At 42.5% G+C, this 17,497-nt stretch overlaps 1 long non-coding RNA gene across 1 annotated transcript; it reads right to left on the reverse strand.

Moving 5' to 3' along the window:
- Positions 1-1,597: 1,597 nt before the first annotated feature.
- Positions 1,598-16,781, reverse strand: LOC142775223 (uncharacterized). The gene is made up of 3 exons (XR_012886701.1): positions 16,274-16,781; positions 12,194-12,332; positions 1,598-2,291 (listed from the first exon to the last, which is right to left on the reverse strand). It is a non-coding gene; the product is annotated as an uncharacterized LOC142775223 (long non-coding RNA).
- Positions 16,782-17,497: the final 716 nt, after the last annotated feature.

Below are 17,497 nucleotides of genomic sequence, written 5' to 3' on the forward strand. Positions count from 1 at the left end.
TGAATAAGTGGTAAAACAAACGCATTTAACTGTCATACGCTATTCCATCTGTAGAAAGCGTATGAGAGTTAAACATGACATCGGCATCTGCAAAGCGCTTCCAATGTCATATTAGCTAGCTGAACCTAACAAAGACAAGCCTTTCTTTACTTTTAATTTATTGGTCTGCATTTAATAGTCAAGTTTTTTTTTAGAAAAAGAGTGTGTGCTCATCATCATTTCCTCTCCTGAGTGATGTAGTTGACAACTGAAGGATATTCATAGTAATGCCATGAAAGAACATATGCGATAAAGTTTGTGTGCCCCTGTGTTGTGAGATTGTTTTTATACAAGGTAAAAGGAAGGAGCGAGTAGAAACAACTCTGGGCGATATTTCATAGCTTAAGGAAGCTGCATGTGTCACTATTATACTTGCATGATCTTAAAAATTAAGTTTTGTTTTTGCATCTTGCAGTTTCAGTGAATGTTACAGTGGTACCTTGTTCTAAAAAAAATGCATCACAGCAGCCCCATTGGAAGATAAGGAATCAGCTTGGCCCACTATACCACTGTTTCTGCAGTGCAAACAAGATTCATTCGTATGGATGAGGCAATGAAGAAATATGGCAAATTTCAACACTGCATAAGTCTCTCAACTCCTTTACTGCAAAAACAGCATTCTGCCATCTGGTCTAAAGAGAACTGTGACCAACAATACGTCAATTCTTACAATCTTTTTTTTTTTCGTTTGTTTTTGTTTCAAATATTCTATCAAGCTTCCAAGTATGGATGAATGGATGTGGCTGTACCCTTTAGATCGGGCGGCGGATAACGTCACCTAGCCGTAATACTTAGTGAACTAACCAGTAGATTTATCTCTTTTTTTTCCTTTAAGTAGTGAAGCTGAGGACGGGTACTTTGCAGTGAAGGGTTTAATTTTTACTCCTGCTTTGACTTTAGCCACCAATCAGATAATCTTCTTCTAGTTAATTCTACCCGCTCAAAGTCTATTTTGCCCTCCCTGTCCCTAAACCCCAGTGCTTTGAAAAACTCTGTGCCATCATCCTGAACTATAGGGTGAAGCCCTTTGCAGAACATTATCAAGTTTTCGGCAGTTTCCTCCTCCTGTCCACATGCACTGCATACCATGCTACCCCTTCGTATTTGGCCCGATATGTCTTGGTTCGCAATACTCCCGTCCTGGCCTCAAACAGTATAGAACTACCCCGAGTATTATCATAGATCTTTTCCTTAGCAATTTTTTGCTTAAAAGTTTGATAGATCTCTAGTGCGGACTTCTTAATCATACCAATTCTCCACATGTCAGTCTCCGTTTCCTTCACTTTCTTCTTAACCGATAGTTCTTTTTGGTTTGGCCACCTGCTGTTTTCTAAGTATTTACCAGTCAATTTCCTGGTTTGCTTCCTGCACTTTTCATATAGCTCGCAGTAAGAGGCCTCAGGCATCAGAGTGACACTTCTCATATGGTCACTAGCATCAACAGCTGGAACTAAATTGAAGTATCATGTCAAGTGATAAGTCGACCACCAGACAAGAAGTGGCTTAGAGAGTTCTGCGTAAGGAAACTGTGCAGAACAGCTAAGGGTTCACAAGAGGGTAAATTATGAGTGGAGCCTTTTATTTGTGTTTGCAATCACAAGTTCATTAATGAAAAGAAAAAAAGGTTCCAAAGCAAACCTTTGAACTTCGCGCCGAATCCCAACTGCCCAACAGCCATTATGGCGTCACATAATCACACGATCTTTTTATTTATTCATTAATCTACGGCTGGTTTCTACAGATCGAAATGTTATGACACCTCAGCGGAGGTGAAAAGTTTCGAGACTAAGATCTCTTCCTTCCACACCTTCAGCTCAGCTCAGGACCTTCAGCTTAGGAGTATGTTACCCTGTAATAAACTTAGTTCCCTCGCAGAAAAAGTGTTTTGTGCGTTTATGCTAGGCGCCCGCGAATGACAGACTAATTAAAGATGCTTATAAAATCAAGTTTTAGATTGTTAATTCAGATATATAGTGCTATAGTGTAATAAAAGTACATCAACACTTTTTATTATTTTTGTTATTTGTAGCTCTTCTAAACATGACTTGCATAGATCATGTCTTGGAGCTGTCTGCTGCTTCAGTTTCTCACACTTCAGCAAAGGTGAACTTTTTGCTCTGGAGATAGCAGCACAGATTGAGTGCACGAATTCTGTAGGGTTTCCTTTGGCCACATCCATTGGACGCCTTGCTTAACATAAGTGTTGTGATTGCTGTGCATATCGCTTTCTCTTCATACTTCACATAGAGAGCCTGCAAAAAAAAAAAAAAAACACAGAGTGATAAATACCCAAAAGGGTGGACAAAAAAAAAAATGTTCAACCCTTTAGTTGTGAAAAACGTGTGGCGCATTACAAAGACGTGGGCTAAGAAAGACAACAGGACGGTGCAGGGGACAGCGCATCATCCCATCGTCTTTCTTATAGTCTTTTTGTGCACCACACGTTTTATTGATGTATCGCCACCAACAAGTCTACTCTTACACCCTGTCAATTTAGCCCTACATAAGTACTCCTATAGTTCTGACACGATGCGGTATATTGATATAAACTACAAATTACAAGAAAAGTATTGTTGCCGTCTATTCTGTCCGAGAGTGGTAACTTCTGCTTTTTAGAATGACGTTGATCTGCTTCATTAAATATTAAACATTTCATCAAAATCATGCCAGTAGCTTACACAGAAAAAAAAAGTGGGACATATATGTCCCAGTGACTTGTGAGAGTGTTTTCAAAAAGTGGGAAAACACTGTCTCATGAAGGCACCATCTCGCGATTGTGTCAATGGGTATTTTGGGATAAAAAGGCCGAAGCAAGTGGCAAAGAATATCACTTCTCAAGTTGTGAAGAGTAAAGTTGTGTGGTCATTTAAACAGAACACCACCTACAGTTGTGCCTCTTATCAACCTTGCCTTAAAGCCCTCTGGTCTGTTCCTGTAAGGCTTACATTTACTTCACTGCATACATCAACCACTTTTTTTGTCCATTTGGCTGTCTTTGCTTATGGTGTTGAAATTGTTGAGTACAGATGTCCCTGAACATATGCCTAACTTTCAAGAGGCATACGATATCAAGAAAATATTTTGAAGCATCAATATCCGCAATCGCGCTGAGGAATGAGTGGGACAGTTTCGCAGGGGATCGTTCCTATGCATTTATCAGTCAAGTTGTTATGCAACTTTACAAAAATTCATGATGACTGGAAGCTAACATAGCCTCTCTGAAAAACCAAAAAAAGAGGAACTCATGCAGCATTTTTATTGATAGGTTTCTTGCTGACAGAAAAGTTGGAAGTATGCGTTCCGCACTTGCACAAAGGGTTAATGTGCCTTTAAGTCTGCAGGAATAGAAAAATTCAGAGCCATCATAAAAAACTGATCGAAACAACGCCACTGTAACACTACATTGACCCTTTGAAAGCATTGTAAAAGCATTTTTATCAAGATTACGAAGACTTAAGCATGATATGAGTGATTTAACATTGTGCTGATTGCAACGGATGATGTGGGAGAAAAATCCACACAACAACAACAAAGGGAATGGTCATGGGGTGATCGCCTGGCCACATTTAACGACATTGCACAACATTACAGACTAAACAGACACAAATACCCACCACCACACAACAAATTGAACAAAAGACAGGTCGTAACTCTGAGGTTATTTCAGACAAATACGAACCCCAGCCCGGCAATCCTATGCCTGTGTTATCCTCACCTATACACGACGGACGCGTGTAAAGTGCGCGGGGAAAGGGCCACACTGCGGCACATGCTTTGGGAGTGTGCTGGAAAAGTTAACGTCACTGCCGCCACTCCCTTCACGACGCATGTTAGGCAGGGACGAACTCTGAGGTCAAATGCTACTGCTACCACTGCGCGAGGGCAAGGGCCGGCCTCCACCACGGCTGCGGTCATTATTGCCAATCGGCGGCGTCAGCTGCGCTTCGGCTGGGAGGCGGCACTCATCAGCGACGAGCTGGCCGACCAGCTTTGGGCCATCCGGCAAGCTGAAGATGCCGCCCAAGTCCAAGGACTTTGAGCGGTCACCTGAGGCACCGCCATCATAATCAATGGAAAGTGGGAAGGAACAGAAGTTAATCCCCTCTTCTCCGACCTCACCCGGTGAAAACTGCCGGACTTTAAATAAAGTTTATTCATTCATTCATTCAGGCAAGAAAGAGGGGGTAGATAGAGAGAAAAAGAAACAAAAAAAATGCACGCACACTCGTTAAAAAAACGAAAACACACACAGGAAGGGTGTCCTAGCTACAACCGTTCAGTAAGGCCAGTCGATCGCAAAAAGTTCAGTAGCGCTTTCAGGGCCCCTCTTCTGTGAAGTCGCATCCTGACGATACTGCAGAATTCCCTGCTCCGACAGAGGTTGATAATCTAATTTGTTGAGCTCCTTGCGAAGGCATAGTCGTTGTTTACTATACGCTAGGCACTCACAAAAAATATGTTGAATTGTTTCCTCTTTGCCACAGTGGCCACAGGCTGCGGTGTCGGCCATCCCAATGCGGAAAGCGTAGGCGTTGGTAAACGCAACGCCCAACCACAGCCTACATAACAGGGTCTGGTCTGCTCGGCAAAGCCTCGACGGGACTTGAAGACTTAGTGTAGGGTCAAGCGAGTACAGTCGGGCATGCTTGAAGTGTGGCTGATTCCATTGTGATGTGGTTTGCTGGCGAGCAAGCCTGCGGAGCTTTCGTGCAGCATCTGTCCTAGAAAGTGGTAGTCGCAGTTTATGATCCTCTGTGTGGGCTGAGCGGGCAGCTTGATCGGCCCGTTCATTGCCGATGATTCCGCAGTGACTGGGCAACCACTGAAATGTAATTTGGTGCCTTTTCTCAGTCAGGTGGTGTATAACATCTGCTATCTCTAGTACCAGCTGTTCGTGTGGTCCACGGCGTAAGGCTGATAGTAGAGACTGCAGTGCCGCCTTCGAGTCGCAGAAAATAGTCCACTTGCGTGTAGGTTGATCAACTACAAATTGCAACGCGGCACGAAGTGCTGCCAATTCTGCTGCCGTTGATGTTGTTGCGTGAGATGTCTTGAATTTAATTGTCGTGGCCAACCTTGGTATCACTACTGATCCTGTAGAGCTGTCCGGCTGAACCGATCCGTCAGTGTATATATGTGTGGAGTCTTGATATTTTTCATACAAGAGAAGTAGTGTGAGCTGTTTAAGAGCCGGTGACGACAAATTGGCCTTTTTCTGGATGCCAGGTATGTTAATACTAAGAGAAAAAGAAAACAGCTAAATGAGCGATATGCTTAATATGCCAATTCTCGCCACACAAACGAGATCAGACCTGATAATACTGCACGATAGTAGCACACTAGGATGGTAGTACTCAGATTCTTTTTAATCTCTTTCAAACAGAAGTTTGTCATTCTCGTTTTCTCAGTGTCATTTCAGAGCAGGTTTGGAGCAGTTACTAAAAAATTACTGCTTTGAGCAGCAATTCTCTTTTGTAGCAGTTTGGAGCAATTGAAGCAGCACTTCCATCACTGGAAGTAATACATAAAATGCTGTTATTATTCGCTTTGCAAGAATGCCTCCCCCCCCTTTTTTTCTTAGCCCCACCTTTTCAACACACCCATTTTCCAAAGCAAACTTGGCGTCCATGAAGTAGTAGCTCAGTGTGTGGCTACAAACGCGCTTTTTACTTCTTGAAGAAAAATATACTCGTAATATACTGCACTGAATTGTAGAATGAACCATTAAAATGTTTGTCCCATTCACATTTTTATGTATATAATTTTGAAAATTTGTTAACGATGCATAAGACGTACTTGCGGGCTAGTTGATAAGCAATTATGGCATATGGCAGCGCACACCAGGTTACAGAACGAACACACACACAAAGAGACGACACTCGACACTTGTGTCGTCCCTTTGTGTAGTCTGGTGTGCGCTGCCATAGGCAATAACGACGTGAGTGAGCAAAACCAAAATCATCTGAAAACATAGAAGTACTTGAGGCTAGTCTACGATGGAGGCGGAAATGTTGTAGGCCCGTGTACTCAGATTTGGGTGCACGTTAAAGAACCCCAGGCGGTTGAAATTTTCGGAGCCCTCCACTACGGCGTCTCTCATAATCATATAGTGGTTTTGGGACGTTAAACCCCACATATTAATCAAATCAATGAGGCTAGTCTAGTTGGTACATAAGTATAAGGGAAAATTCTAGATGCCTAAAACACCACAAGAACAAAGAAGCACACCCTGTGCTTCTCTGTTCCTCTTGAGGTGTTTTAGGTGCCTAGAATTTTCCCTCACCCGAAAACTGCCTAACTTGTAGAGAAACACAAATGTGCAGAAGCCTGTGCTCCAACATCAAGATAAGTTGTCGCTAAATATATAACAGCCAACTTTCAATATTACCTCTCAATACCGGTGAGATTGTAGTGCACATACTATTTAACTGCAATAGTGAGCATGAAACCTACCACTGGAAAAGCTGGTACCACCACTGGCGTGGAAAAGATGTTACATGAGCACACAGAACTTTCTTACATAAGTGATCTTTTAGAGTTTAAAGAAAGACTTTTTAATGAGGAGGCAATGTTTTATAGACACACAGTACCAAGAACCTCTATTTAGTGTTTTTTTTTTCTAAACATGCTACCAAAAGCATCGGAATAGCTTTGACAAACAGAACTATAAAATCTGTTCCCTCTAAAACAATTGTAGTTGTAGCTTTTTGCATGCAGCCAGGTCTGTTTGGTTAACGGCGATGGTTACTGGCACATAGCCAAGTTACTTGAACTGTGCATGTGATGTGCTCTGCTTCTTCATGTAATATACCCGATGCATTTGACCTCCTTGGAGAGTTCACAAAAAATACCATTTGAAGGGTCTTTTACGCCCGCTTCTACGAGATATTTTTTATAAACCTAGGCAACAGAACAATAAATATTTGCCAATTTATTCATAAGCTCATAACTGGTGGTGCCTACTGGTTTGGCAGCTACTCTTTTATGGTCATGAAGAGAGCGGCGATGGCGTAGTGGTTAGAGCATCCGCCTCGCATGCGAAAGGTCCGTGGTTCAAATCCCGGTGCCGCTCAGTTCCCAACCGGATTAAAAAAAAATCCGCGTGTTGATGGAACTGCATTAAGAGGCCTGGGGTGCGGCCTCACCGGTTACCACCGCCGGTAATGCACTTCCTCACCAGAGAAGGATTGGCCACCCTGGTGCAGTATCTGGCCACTACTTCCCACATGCATACATCAATTAACTCACAGCCCTCAGTCCCCAGCAGCTACAAAGCAACTGACCACGGCGGCGGTCAGAGCTGCAATGCAGCAGAGGGTGTTAAGAATCTCTGGATCCAGACAGGCCGCCATTGGAACCTGAACTTGGCGACGTTTAAAGCTAGAACCTTATCTAGTGAGGGAAGCCTAGCATTACTATTCGAGACGCTAGAGGGTGTTAAATGGGATATAATATGGCTCAGTGACGTTAGGAGGACAGATGAGGCATATACGGTACTACAGAATGGGCACGTCCTTTGCTACAGGGGCTTGGACAGACGAGAACAGGGAGTGGGGTTCCTAATTCACAAAAACAAAGCTGGCAACATAGAGGAATACTATAGCATTAATGAAAGGGTGGTAGGTATCGTAATTAAACTGAATAAAAGATACAAGATGAAGGTAGTGCAGGCTTACGCGCCTACATCCAGCCATGATGACGCTTCAGTTGAAAGGTTCTATGAAGACGTGGAATCGGCAATGAGTAAGGTAAAAACACAGTATACTATACTGATGGGAGACTTTAATGCAAATTGTAGGGAAGAAGCAGGCTGGAAACCAGGCAGTAGGAGATTATGGCATCAGTACTAGAAACGCCAGAGGAGAGCTACTAGTAGAATTCGCAGGTACTCGGCTCTTAGTGGGAAACCAACCTTAGCGTAGATACAGTGAATGATAATTTGATGAGTATCATTACGGAGTGTGCAGTGGAAGTTGGAGGCAGGGTAGTTAGACAGGACACTGGCAAGCTTTGCCAGAAAACGAAGAATCTCGTTAAGAAGCGTCAAATCATGGAAGTCTCAAGTACAACAGACAAAATAGAACTGGCAGAGCTTTCGAAGTTGATAATAGGCGTAAGGTATGCGATGTAAGAAGGTGTAACATGGAGAGAATTGAACACGCTCTGAAAAACGGAGGAAGCGTCAAAGCAGTGAAGAGGAAACTTGGGATGGGCAAAAGTCAGATGTATACACTAAGGGACAAAGAAGGCAAAATAAATACCAATATGGATAGGATAGTTAAAATAGCGGAGGAGTTTTACAGAGATCTGTATAGTAGCTGAGACAACCATGACCTTAATACTATAAGAACTAGCAGTAACCTAGATGACACCCCACCAGTAATGATAGAAGTCAGAAAAGCTTTGGAGAGCATGCAAAGAGGAAAAGCTGCTGGTGAGGATCACGTAACATCAGATCTGCTGAAAGATAGAGGACAGATTGTGTTAGAAAAACTAGCCACCCTGTTTACGAGGTGTCTCCTGACGGGGAGAGTACCAGAGTCTTGGAAGAATGCTAACATCATCTTAATACATAAGAAAGGAGATGACAAGGGCTTGAAGAATTACAGGCCAATCAGCTTGCTCTCTGTAGTATACAAGCTATTTACAAAGGTAATTGCTAACAGAGTAAAGAAAACAAACATTAGAATTTAATCAACCAAAGGAACAAGCAGGATTTTGAACAGGCTACTCTACAATCGACTACATTCATACTATCGATCAGGTAATAGAGAAATGCTCAGAATATAACCAACGACTATACATAGCCTTCATAGATTAACAGAAGGCATTAGATTCTGTAGAAATATCAGCCGTCATGCAGACAAGGAGGAATCAGGGCGTCGATGAAGTATATATTAACATGCTGGAAGAAATCTACAGGACATGAACTGCTACCATAGTGCTTCGTAAAGAAAGCAACAAAATACCAATCAAGAAGGGTGTAAGGCAGGGGGACACAATCTCCCCAATGCTATTCACCGCGTGCTTACAGGAGGTTTTCAGAAACCTAGAATGGGAACAGTTAGGGATAAGAGTTAATGGAGAGTACCTTAGTAACCTGCGCTTTGCCGATGACATTGCATTGCTGAGTAACTCAGGGGACGAATTGCAACACATGATTACAGAGTTAGACAAGGAGAGCAGGAAGGTGGGTCTCAAAATTAATCTGCATAAAACGAAAGTAATGTACAACAACCTCGGAAGAAAGCAGCGCTTCGAGATAGGTAATAGTGCACTTCAAGCTGTAAAAGACTGTACAGGGCAAAGGGTACGGTAAAGGACTACTTAGGGCAGGTAATAACCGTGGAGCTGAACCACGAGACTGAAGTAACTAGAAGAATAAGAATGGGGTGGAGCACATTTGGCAAGCACTCTCAAATTATGACAGGTAGATTGCCACTATCCCTCAAGAAGAAGGTATATAACAGCTGTATCTTGCCGGTACTTAGCTACGGAGCAGAAACCTGGAGAGGGTTCAGCTTAAATTGAGGACGACGCAGCGAGCAATGGAAAGAAAAATGGTAGGTGTAACCTTAAGAGACAAGAAGAGAGCAGAGTGGATTAGGGAACAAACGGGGGTTAAGGATATCATAGTTGAAATCAAGAAGAGAAAATGGACATGGGCCGGGCATGTAGCGCGTAGACAGGATAACCGCTGGTCATTAAGGGTAACTAACTGGATTCCCAGAGAAGGCAAGTGAGTTAGGGGGAGACAGAAGGTCAGGTGGGGAGATGAAATTAAGAAGCTTGCGGGTATGAATTGGCAGCAGCAAGCACTGGACTGGGGTAACTGGCGGAACATGGGAGATGCCTTTGTCCTGCAGTGGACGTAGTCAGGCTGATGATGATGATGATGATGAAACAAGAGATCGCTCTCCGTCTTGTCTTTGGGCGAATATTTTTTTCGAAGGAAGGCTTTGTGGCAAGGGTATGAGTGAAGGTTGGGTTGTGAAACTTAATACTGGCTACAAACGTAGTTGACAAACTCACTCAAGAGTCAACTTGCCTAGACAGACCGGCTGAGTAAGATTTAGGCGAGTATAAGTTCCGAGTGAGTATTGTTGAGAAAGGTATTGCCGAGTCTGAGTGAGCTCCACTTATCAACTAAACTTCAGCATTATGTCTGCTTAGGATTTCAAGTATATTCACACACATGCCGCACTAGCATTCATGCGCCACCTCAATATTTATTGATCAGATCGAGACGTGAGTTAGAGGAAAGCTGCCATGACCTTGCAGCACAAACTGTTTCACTGGGAGCTCTTGATAAATATATATGTCGTGAGTCACATGTTTAAATCACTGTCAACTCCTATATAAACGTTCAAGACCAAAAGGCTTATCACAAAGCCCCAATTATAACAGATTTGGCGGTAGAGAGCATTGACACCATAACCGAAAAGCTCGTTTTACACTAACAGACTCTTGGGTTGGCTCACCCAGGCTCAGGTCAAGCTGTGAGTGGGCTCGAATTTTTTTATTGACCTCTGGCTACAACACGTGGTTGCAGTCAATGCTTCCGTGATGACGATTTCTGCATCTGCGTGGAGCTGCGAAGTTCTGTGCGAAGCAGAAAGCACTCAATGAGACTCGTGCCAAATCCGCTAACAACTGATGCCTTTCTAGCATTAGCTGGCCCATATGTTGCCTACTTCCATATTGGCACTAAAATTATGAATTGATATTTTCTTCCAAATTCAAGTTGCTTATCTCATGCCAACCTCATTTGCTTTCTATGGAGCTGTATGTATTCTTATTCAAAAGAGAGAATCTTGTAAAAGCGGGTACAAGAAGGTGCCAATTTCTTTAAATTTTTCAGGGAAATTATTTTCAACAAGTATATTGCAATAGTATTGAAAGTTTGGCTAGTTGGTACAGACACATTTTTAATTACAGTGCAAAAATGATGACGAAAGACAGAAAGAGTACAAACGAGTGCTGGGGGACACCTACAGCGCTCGTTTGTGTCCCTTCTGTCTTAGGTTTTCGTTGTTTTCGGACTGTAATCAAAAATGTATTTCCAAAAAACTTCGACGATATCTATGCAAAAACAGTTATATGTGTAGACAGTTATAGATGCTTATTCTGCGCGACGCCATCCCTTAATTGAGGCAAACCAGTGTAAGAGCGTACTTTTCAGGGATCGCCGGCATTTTATGAAATAAGCTTGTTTACGAATAGTATTCTCTATCAGCGATTACGCACAATGTGCACACTCTATACAATTTCTGTAAACAGAAAGTGTCTGTAAACAACTTCCAGTTTTTTTTTTCATCCTAGATTAATATGTTGACTGTAAAAACTCCTTTTGTTTGAAATTATTCACAGAAATGACCGTCAGAACTTCTGCGTGATGTTTTTATTTAGCAATGATAGCCAAATTTATGAAGAATGTGCAGACGCTGCCTACCGAGTACACAAACGAGGCGGATCCATTAGGGGTGACTTCGTAACTTTTCGCCCACAATACTATGATAGACTATGCTATGCTTTATCCCCTCTACTCCTCCTAATATCACTCTCGCTTCCCTTTCCCACCCTTACTCTATGCGAAGCTATGCTGAGAGCTGCTTGGCACATATCCGTTTTGCAGAACTTTCCGCTGAAAGAGCTCCACTCCGCTGTTACAAAATATCGTGACGCCTCTGTGGTGCAGGCAACAATGTCACAGCGCAAGCTAGAACGGTGGCCTTTTTAAAGGTTATTGCAACTAATACAAGTATACATGCAAGGTAATAACTAAGCCATTTTTGTTTTTTGAGCAGGGAACTGTGGATAAGCTAGAGCCCTGGCCTCACTAGTTACCTGCCTAATTGTTCTTTTTTTTATAGTGCTAGAACACCAGAGTATTACAATCTGTTTAGATTATGATTGCTTGGCAGGTAAATGCACACAAAAATAGAGCAAAGAAATAAGCAATTATGATCGAGTAAAACAGACTACTGACATGCAGGCTCCTAGGAAGCTGCTTAAACTGGTGGAGCTGATCTTAGGCCTTCATTTATGTTATCGGTGGATGCGAGCTAAAATGTTTTTTTGTCCTCTCTACCACAGGCAAACAAACTTGTATCAGTGCATGCACATGGCCCTGTTTACATGACAGTGTGTTCACCTTTGCACCTTGCAGATGTTGGACAGCTGATGGTGCAAGGAGAATGCCAATATCTTTCTTTTACATTTTGCAACCATTCTTGAACATGCAATTTTCTTCCAGAAGTGGCATGTACTTTAGTCATCTGGCCGTGTTGTTCCTGAAATGCCAATAAAAAGTACAATGTGAAAATTTGCTTTGGTTTGTCTATTCAAAGATATTCAGACTGTATGTTGAGCTTTGGTATTACACATAGGAATCTGATAACATTTATTACTGGTGAATGTAATCTCCAACACATTTAAATATGGTTTCAAAGTAAACACAAGTGCCTGAAACAGTGACACCTTGTGAACTCATTACAAGTACAATGAATTTAGTGGCTGCTCAGGCCCAATGTTAAAATCCACCTGCTCTACAAGTATAGCAGGCATCAATGACAGACGAATTTGCAGGGTCCACGACGAAGGCTATCGTCATTCACCTCTCTTGCTGTGTTCTTGGGCTGCTTTTTTAGGTGGTGCTGGCTGCTTACGCCAGTGGCATTTTAATATAAACATTGTAATAAATGCACAACCATTCAACTAGCTTTTTTTTTTTAAAAGATGTAAAACAGGATGCCCAGCCAGCATCTGGAAACAAAGTTCGGCAGAGGACTGTCGCATCTAGTTCTCCCAGCCTGCTATGTCACTGAAATTTGGCCTGGCACATAGTACAGTAAAAGCTCATTCATTTAAACTTGGTTAATTAAAACTGGAAGCCCCCTGGCTTTCGTCCATGTTTTTAGAAATCGGCCTAGAATGATTATCCAAATCTCTCATTACTTTCATTTGTGTAAAAGAAGTGCAGTAATTCATTTCCATGTTTGATTATAGATGGTTGTAAATGTAGCTTGTATGCTGCTACTGCGGTATGGGTGGAACGGCCTGGTTTGGCCATGTTTGCCTTTGGCCATATTTTTTGGACACATTTCACTATTGTTCGAAATAAACAAAGAAAGACTTTAAATCTTGATTGAATTAGCTCTGCTATGTAAATAAATGTTTTGGAACACAAATAGCTTCACATATTTTGGCACTAAGGACCAACTTGTTTGTGGCATATCCCTGACTAATCAATGAATTCTGTTCACTATTAGAGCATGAACTTAATTTATGAAATGACCTGTCACAAAAGTGCACTATCATATAATTAGCAGGAATGAGTCTAAAGGTGCCCTCTCTGGATCTCACCGCACCGTGTGACACGATGTCTGTTCATTCTAGTGCCTGCTCGCTAATTCAAATATTATTACTTTGAATTCAAATTAAGAAGCTTTTACTGAAACATGGTGCTCCACTATGCTTTTGTGCTAATTTTTAAAAATTTTGGTGGGTGTTTTGAAGCGATCACTGATGTCAGAAATGTATATCAACTAATGATGCCGGCATTAATTATACATGGCAGTGAAGCATTTTTAATTCAACTTGATTATCAAACATGTATTAAGGCATAAAAGTTGCTCGCACTTCTTTGTAAGAGGCCCGTTAAAGCTCCTTTGCCAAATCAGCTGAAGATACTCGGCTACCTGAATGTAATGTAGTCGCTATTAGTGCTTACTTTATTTGTCATGCTGGTAATAAACTGCTTGTACCTAAAGTAAAAAAAGTTTGGGGAAATCTACAGAGGCAAATATTTCCAAGTGGCTGTAGTCTGCATGCAAGGTGATTACGACAGTGTGCAGCTTCATATTCGTCGCATGACTATCAGTTGATATCTTGGAATATCTGTGCTAGATAGACAACGGTGAAGTTGCTAAAAGAAGTTTGCTGCCTAAACATATGGAATGAAAATGCTTATAGGGATTGGGTGCAGCAGTCTATAATACAATATGGGTGACTGCTGCTGGTCCTGGAATAACTAATTTGCTTGTAAGAGTAGTCACTGAACCTCCAATTGGGGGCAAGCGTCATGTGTTTGTTTTCCGATGTGCTCTATGTTGACCAGGAATGCTTGACAGTGCTTATCATCAAATTTGATTTTCTCTGACACCACTGATTGTCCTAGCTGAGTTATGTGCCACAAATCTAGTAAGCGTTGACCTGTAACGCTTCAACACTGTGTCAGCTCAGCTGCAGTGAGTGTAGGGCTCTCGCTATCCATTCAACACCTGCAAGATCCATACTTGTGCAGCTGTAGCGTCATTCCTCAAGAGACAACTACATTGCACGAGTTCACACCAATTGTTCTCAAACACTCTTTGTTTGTCTGCCTGCCTTTGAAAAGTGTAGCCATTCAAGAGAATAAAATAAGAACTGCTGGTAGTGTGGCGAAGCAGATCTTAACCGCTCTTTTTGTTTGGTCTCTCTCCCGACGGGGCACTCAATAGAGCCTGACCCGTCTAGTGCCCTGCAGTTGCAGCAACGACTGGCGGTTTGACAAGTTGAAGAGGCAAAGCAGTGTCAAGAAGGAGGGTACACAGTATATGGCTTGATTAGTGGTACAACTTATTAAATAATGATGTAGCCCAAATTGTAATGTCCATTTCAAGTCAAGTGTGTGCCTCTTATCCTAATCAAAATTATTTTCATGAATACTTTGCACAATGATGAGGCTAAGCAGTCTAATCAGTATACCATATGGTGAAATGGCACACTTTTGACATAGACAAAGGGGCACAAGAAAGACACGACATTCTTGTCCTCTTTGTCCATGTCAAAAGTCTGCTACTTCACCGTACGGTATAATGATCAGTCACAAACTAGCCCAGCTCTTAACCTTACTGACCAGTCTAGTAAGTTTCATGTCTTCATTTTATTATTATTATTACTATTATGCATTAGTGAAACATTGAAGTTTTCAGAACTCTGGTACATTTGAGTTTTCGCATCTTGCTGTATGATTGTGTGCGCTATTACTGGGGCAACACACACCAGTGTAAACGGACCAGGAGGGGGTGCCACAGATGTTAGCAAAGCGAGTTGTCTGAACAAGCTTGCATACATTGGGCTGTAGCATGAATAGAGAGAACATTTATATAACTGAAGCGTTTTTCAGAGCAAAGGTTGGTGGGGCTCTTAGGGCGTCACCAACTACCTGCTTACTGGGCCAGCTCCAAGTCAACCACTAGGCTCTTCAAGGCCTTCTCAGAGAAATACATTTCCCAAGAATGATGTGGTATTGTGTTGGCCTGTAGTGAATTCACCTCACAGGGACATGAAGGTCACTCGTACATAATATGTGTCGGTTTTCGCACCGCTAAGCTCCAGGGGTGCTCGTCTCATATACTGCGAAATGTAGCTTTGAGTGTGTCTTAATTTGGGTATGTGTTAATCTGCAGTGGTGCCACAATGCATGATCTGTCTCTGGGCTTAGGGAATGTCAGATCGACTGAATAGTTGCTTACAAATTCATACCATGGCTTTTCTGTCGCCGAGTATGTATTAGCATAAGAAACGGCCAACATGTTCATTCCCTGGTACAGCAGTGTGTAGAAGGCAGGTTTGATGAAATTTTCTTCCATAATATGAGAGCTTGGGATTTTGGTGGCAAGTCCATGACAAATGCATCCACATAATTAAAAAAGTTCAAGTATTTTAATAAACGTAAAGGCAAATACGTGCCGATTTGAACTTGGAATGCTCATCTCTATGCCTGTAAATAAAACAATGCAATGCATGAACACTTTCGGCTTCGCTGCCGTGCACGTGCGCTGCGGAGAAGCACACAATAAAAACACTGGCATTTACACATTCGGCTTCACCGCCATATTTGTGCGCTGCGAAAAAGCACGCATTTGGGGTCGTTACAATTATACCAGTGTTCTTCTCTCAATCCCAAATGGGCAACGCGAAGCACAATTCAGTTTTGCCATCCCAGCATATCAGCGTAATGGGAGGATGACTCGGTGCAAGTTACACAACTTTTCAGGAAACTATTACAGGTGCTAAAAAAGTCAGCACTATGATATTGGGAAGCCTCTGGGAAGGTGTTCTCAAATCCCGGCAGTATAACTCTATATTATCATGCTGTCTGATGTGGACAGGTATTTATGACTATTACATATGGGATAGCGACCACCAGGGCACAGTACAACTACAAATAATAGAGACGACTGCTTACCTGTTGCGGCAAGGCAAGCGCACTACAGCCTGCGAAGTCCGTCGATTGAGCAAGCGCAGTCACCACGATGTTGACGAAATTGATACGGGGCACCGGTTTATGCACCACGTTAGCCACACGAAAGCTGCACGCCAGTACTGGGGACTCCTTCGCAAGCTTGCCTTTAGGCATGCTTGATGTCGGGAAAGAAATCTCGTTAATATGAGTAATAAAGCGTTTTAGAACAGCAAAAGAACAACGAGGCATCACACAATATGAACAGTCTAACGAGTTGGTTGCCCAATGCTTCAACCCATTACAAAACTTCGTTTCATTGCGATAGCAATTATATGGACTCTCTCGTCTGGATTGCGCCGCTGGCGTCGATGTCATGCACAGTATAAGTATACGTATCTATATATACGAAAATGCAAAAAAAATGAAATCCAGAAAAAAAGACTCCAGCGCGGAATCCAACGTGGGACCTCCGCGTCATGATCGCGACGCGTTAACCACTGAGCCACCGTGGGGTATCTCCTCGGACGGTAAAACGGCAAAGTATTTATATCTACCACTTACCACTGTAGGCAGGCATCTTGAAAGGGAATTATCGTGTTTTCAGCAAGATGGTGCAGTGAGCGTGTGGCGGCTCACATCTCTCACACGTACTTTGGCCCACGTAGAGAATAAGGGGGTGTACGCTCGATCGCGCGCCCTTTTTTTGCAGTGGGGAGGTCTGTACGTTGTACGTATTCTGTTGTAGTTACCGGGCGCACAAAGGTGAGACACTTATTCGTGTTCATCTGTACCTGTGAGTACGTTTCGTGCGTCATTTGTGCTTGAGAAATACGGGGCACGTTTCGATCTGCTTGCCGTTCTGCGCGTGACCTTCTAATTTGTTGCTATCGCGTTCATTGCTTTGCCTTTGCGGCAAAGTTGTGACTTTTTGATCACCTATTAACTGTGGTGCATACCGCCTTCAGACATAATTCCTCATCGTCGTCAGCCACTGCATGAACAAATTGGCACAAAATTCCTTGCAAGTATTTAGCGCATACAACATTTACCAAAAGAATTATGAAAAATACCATAGTGAATGCACGTCTATTACCCAGAAATTATCATTAACGACGTAGTGGGTACCCAGCAAGTGTGCTTGCAGCAGTTACCGAACGAGTGTTTAGCAAAGGTTCTGAAAGGTCGCTCTTCTAGCTTTCGCTGTGACTGTGCAGTGCCTTCCGCGCA

The sequence above is a fragment of the Rhipicephalus microplus genome, chromosome X (genome assembly GCF_043290135.1).
Source record: "Rhipicephalus microplus isolate Deutch F79 chromosome X, USDA_Rmic, whole genome shotgun sequence".
NCBI classification, from domain to species: Eukaryota; Metazoa; Arthropoda; class Arachnida; order Ixodida; family Ixodidae; genus Rhipicephalus; species Rhipicephalus microplus.